This window comes from Phyllostomus discolor, chromosome 12, assembly GCF_004126475.2.
Source record: "Phyllostomus discolor isolate MPI-MPIP mPhyDis1 chromosome 12, mPhyDis1.pri.v3, whole genome shotgun sequence".
Lineage (NCBI taxonomy): Eukaryota > Metazoa > Chordata > Mammalia > Chiroptera > Phyllostomidae > Phyllostomus > Phyllostomus discolor.
The window spans coordinates 21,912,168-21,917,728 of NC_040914.2; the positions used below are offsets into that span (position 1 = coordinate 21,912,168).

The following is a 5,561-nucleotide window of genomic DNA, read 5'->3' on the forward strand; positions in this document are numbered from 1 at the left end:
CTGCCTTCTCCTCACAGGGACCCCCACTTCCCTTCTCCCCGACTCTCACAGGAACATCTTGAGTCCTACACCCTGTGGGCACCAGCACAGCTCCCAGATGAGGCTCTGACTCCTGCTCAGGCAAGAGATGACCGGCCCCTCTGATGGAGGCCCTTAGGAGACTCACGAATCTGTCCTCAGAGGTCCTGCCGCTGCTCTGGTCCTGCAGGGGAGCTGCCAAGAGGCCAGGATTCAGGATCAGCTCCCCTCTGCTCTTTCCTGGGTGCCACCATGTGTGGGTTGCGGGGTATCCCCTTGCTGTGTGCAGAGGGACCCACGTTGGCTCTGAGGTTACTCTTCTGTAAACAGCTAAGATCTGGTGCTCCTCCCAGCTTCTGTGGTCTCCCCACAGCCCCATCCTACCACCTTCATTCTTTTTCACCCACAGGAACCAAAGACTCTCCTTGTCAGCGATGCTGCGGCTGCTGCTGGCCCTGCTGTGGGCAGGTGAGAGCCTGAGGGGAAGGCTGTGGGTGGGTGAGGGCAGCTGCTGACCCTGCTTTCTCCACAGGGTCCCTGGCTCAGGATGACAGATAAAAGGTGACCCTACAGGGGCCAGTGACAGTGCAGGAGGGCCTGTGTGTCTCTGTGCCCTGCTCATTTGAGTATCCATGGTTCTACTGGTATAATGTTACCCCTGCTTATGGCTACTGGTTGCGGGAAGAAGGTAAGCAATTACAAAATCTTCCTGAAGCAACAAACAACTGAGATCGAGAAGTGTAGGAGGAGAGCCAGGGCCAATTCCTCCTCCTTGGGGATCCTGGAAGCCACAACTGCTCCCTGGACATAAGAGACGCCAGGAGGACTGATGAGGGACAGTACCTTTTTTGAGTGGAGAGAGGAACTACTGTAAAACATTCTTTCACACAGAACAAATTCACTGTGCTTGTGATGGGTAAGGAATAGGTTCCCAGAGAGGCCACAGGGAAGTTCACAGTGGCCCCGGGGCAGGGCTGGGATGGGCCCATCCTGGGAGGGGAAGGGTGGACAGCATATTGGGGCTCAGAGGGAGGACCTGGACCAAGGCCTGAGGCTTCTCTCAGGTTTGAACCTGAGACTCCTGCTCCTCATCCTCTGTCCCCAATTCTCCTCACCAGCCCTCAACCACACACCTGACATCCTCATCCCAGGGAACCTGGAGTCTGGCCACCCCAGGAACCTGACCTGCTCTATGCCCTGGGACTGTGAGCAGGGCACGCCCCACCCCTTCTCCTGGATGTCAGCTGCTCACACCTCCCTGGGCCCCAGGACCCACCCATCCTCCATGGTCACCCTCACCCCACAGCCTCAGGACCATGGGACCAACCTCACCTGTCAGGTGCAATTTCCCTCAGTGGGTGTGACTGTGGAGAGAACCATCCAGCTCAATGTCACCTGTGAGTGCTGGTTCAGAACGGCAGGGTCCCTGAGGGTGTGGGAGCAGGAGAGCCAGGCTGCTGTGCAGGTGCCTTTGTCCTGGAGGCCTGGCTGAGCAGGAGACCCAGAGGGCACAGCCCTGTGTGTCCTGCATTTCTGTGACTTCTGAGGATGGGGTGATGCCTACAGGTGTCTCATCCGTTCCCACCCATTGAACAGGAAACTTCTCTCCTCCTACCCAAGGTGCCCCCTACAACCCAGCCATCGCTGCCTGCCTGGGAGACAACCCAGGTGGGAAGGAGCCTCCTGTCCATATGATGTTGAGTGAAGAGGGGTCTGTGCCCAGCTGACTCAGAGCAAGTCTCCCAGAGTCCGACAGAGGGACGGAACCTGGTTAGATGGAGGAACCTCCTTCAGGCGTCTTCCCCAATGTCCTTTCCTACTGTCTCCCAAGGGTGGCCCACAAGCTCCTCTTTGCCCATCCTAAAGGAGGTTCTTCCTCCAGTCACCCAAGTTTGGAGCATTTTCCAGGAGATGCAGTGTTTAGAGCAGCTGCAAGTCAACAGCAAGACTCAGCAGAAGATGGAATGATTGTCCATACACCTGCTGCTCCCTTTCTTACAAGCACATCCACCACCTGAGGGGGCATGTGTACAATTGACGAACCTGCAGTGACTCAGCACCATCACCCACAACCCACCATCTACTTTAGGTGGTGCTGGATGTGCTGAGGGTTTGGACTTTGTGTGATGGGCTGTGTCCACATTTATAGCATCACACAGAGAGTTTTCAGTGCTCAGAATAATTTCTTTGACCCATTTAGTGACTGCCCACCCCTCAGCCCTGGCCTGGGCCTGACTCTGGAGCCCAGCACTCCCCAGCCCTGTTCCCACTGGTGATGGCATCTGGTCCCCACTCCCACTGGACAGGGACTTTGTTCGGTCCCATCAGACACATGGTGCCCAGAGACACCACCCTGACCAGGGGTGTGGGACTCCTGGGAGACTGGACAGATAAAACCAAGAGAGTGGTTTGAGGCTCCCCAGAAAGTCTGAGAACCTCCCTGATGGTGCCCCTTTCTGGAGGCAAAAAGGCTACCTTGGACCCTGACTGACAGGGCCAGAGGGGATAAGGAGAGAAGATTCAGAATGCTTTCCAGGAAGGAAGGAGAGGTGGGTCTCTCAGCATCCTCCAGCTCTCTGCGTGTCTCTGCAGGAATACCCACACGACCCTGAGGTGTAAGGTTCTGTGCAGCCAGGGCGCATCTGCCTCAGAGACACCCAGGTGGAGAGGGACCTGGTCTCAGAAATTAAGAGGTGTGCTGCCCAGGAGGATAGGGACTGGCTAGGTGGTGTGTGTAGACGATGCCCCTCATGCTGTGGCTCTGGGGGACCTCAGTGATGAGCCTGCCTGGGAACTGAGGGGCACCCCTGTCTTCATGCTCCAGAAGAGGGGACACAGCCTGTATGTTAAGATTTGGGCTCATCCCCAGCCTCTCTCGTGTGCAGGGGAATCAGAGACCAGGGCAGGCATGGTTCATGGGCCGTCATGGGAGCTGCTGTCACCACGCTGCTGGCTGGCTGCCTCTGTGCCACCTACTTCCTGTGAGCTGCATAGGGTGTGGGCACGAGGTGCAGAACAGGGACCTGGAGGGCTTGGGAGTTCTCGGAGGAAGGCTGGGGTGCAGTAGTGGTGAGAATCCAGCTGCTGAGCCAGGCTTCAGTGTGTTTCCAGCTGTGTCTCCACACATTCAAGCAGAGGGGGACTTGGTTAGTAAGTCTTGTTATGAAGGTTCCTGGACTGCTCCACCCTGCACCTGACCTAGCCACACACTCCAGCTCAGAGAATGACCTCCTGTCAAAGACCCTGGTGTCTCCCCCAGAGTGAAGAGGACCCGCAGGGAGAAAGCAGCCAGGCCATCAGGGGGCGTGGACGACACCCACACTGCCACGGCGCCTGCTCCCATGTGAGTGACCTGGGCATCTGGTGGGCAACCTGCACACCCCACCCCTTCCCCGGGTGGGCTACCGTTGAGCCCCAGCTGGCATGGACAAAAATTGGGTCTCAAATGTCATACATTTTTTCAAAACATCAATTTTATTATTATTCAGTGTATCAGACCAACACACCTGGGAAACAAGTACCACCATTTATTGCTCCCACTTCCCAAGAGGCAGAGGGAAAGCCATACTATAGGGCCAGATAGGGCAGCTCCAGGGCAGGTCAGACACAGACAGAAGGGGAGAGAGGGACATGTAGGCATATCCTTGATGGAGGGTCCCCTGGGGAAGGGGATGTGAGTCAGGGGAAGCAGGCTTAAGCCTGGCTGGTTTGAATAATGTCAGTGGGCCTAGGTGTAGGGGCTGCCTCTTGTTGCCTGGTTCCTGGTCCTGGTGGGATTAGGGCAGGAGGGGAAGGGGCTGGGGTGTAAGAGCTCTGTAAAGGGGGTGGTGGGGCTGTGCCCTTTTGACTGGCTGGTTTGCTGTGTGCCTGTCATGTTTGCAGGTAACTCCTTCCCTATCTCTAGCCATTGGCCAGTTCTGGCAAGGACAGTTTCCCTAGGGGAGCAAGGCCCCTGGTGTCATAACAAAGAAGGATGTGGTTAATACTCCCACAAACACACTTCTGCTGGATCTGCACCTCACAGCTGGTCTTCTTGCCTCTGACACCCAATCAGGGACCTATCTCTGTCCCTCCTCCATGAGCTCTTCCTGCACAAGACTCTGTAAAGCTTGTTCATGCTTCTTCTGAACATAGCCGAGCACAACCAGTCCCTTCAACCTGAGCTCCCCTCTTAGTCCTTATCCTGCTTATGCCCCTCTATGCCCTGCCTGCCATCTCTCCACCTCTCCTTCCCTGCCCACATGTTAGCATTGCTTCCATGAAACAGCACTGCCCCATCCCACCCAAGTCCAAAATGCACTGAGCTACAACAGGCCCAGGCCACTTGGTCTGGCATTTGAGGCTAGAAAACCAGAGTCACCTTCAGTGCCTCCTGCCTCCCACACTCGCCTGCTCACTCACGTCTCAGCATCACTCACTGTCTCTCCCCACCCTGTCACATGCCTGTGTCCCCTGCCCGGTTTCTGCTAAGCCTCTGTGCTCTGGTTCTTAGTTACACATTGAACTCTGACCAATGAGGGCACTGTGGTGAGGTCTTTGAGCACATGATTCACAGAACCCGAGCACTGATCTTTTCCTTCAGCAAATATCTCCCCCGTCAACTGTTCTGGGTGCTTGGCTAATATCTGTATTTTTACAAATCATTACCTTACTGATGTAAAACATTTCTCCTGGAAACACTCTCTTTGACTTGCTGATGGCCACCTTCTTGCTGGGTCTTCTCATGGCTTTTTCTTTGAGTCCACACATTTCTGCTTCCTCTTCTTCTTAGGAAGATTTAAGTCATTTTGGGTCCTGCCCTAATGACCCCTTTTAAAATTGCATCCTTCTCCAAAGGCCCAAACACCAAGTAGAGACCTTTGGGTCCCCAGGGACATTGGGACTTTGAGCTTCAACCCATGAATGTGGGGGCACAGGTCAGTCCATATGACAGACTGTGAGGGGAACAGCAATGAATTTGGTGTGAAATGGTTGGGTTCTGGATATGTTTTTAAGGTGGAGTCAACCAGATTTCCCAATGGAATGAGGGGTGCACTTGGGCTGGGAGCAGAGAGAGCCCATGGACTCTACCTCATAGGTGTCACTGGTGTCAAAGGTGACTCCATGGACATCATAGATGTTCAGTGATGCCATAGTGGTCCATATACAACCCTAGATGTCCATAAATTCCCACAATCACCTAGGAGGACTTTTGTGTGGTTGCCCTGAGCAACTAAAAGAACTGAATCACGATTTCCTGAAATGACCAACTCTCAGGAGGAGTGCAGTGTGAGAGAGGAAACCTTGCGTCAGTTACCATCAGTTTAAGGCGCTTCTGAAATGTTTGCCTGAGGGTGACAAACAGATGCTCAAAATCCAGATCTCAAGAGGGGGCAGGTGGGAAGTATGGAGATTTGGGGATCCTCCACTCAAGTTCTGATAGTGGATGACAGCACCAAGAGGAGAAGGGGTCTGCAGACAGAGCTCTGAGACCCTCTCTCACCCCAGTGTTTAGAGTCAGGGAGACATGGTGGACCCAGAAAGGAGACCACTGAAGAAAAATG

General features: G+C 54.6%; 1 pseudogene; it reads left to right on the forward strand.

The window, feature by feature from the left end:
- Positions 1-452: 452 nt before the first annotated feature.
- On the forward strand, positions 453-1,745 carry LOC114510605 (annotated as a pseudogene).
- Positions 1,746-5,561: the final 3,816 nt, after the last annotated feature.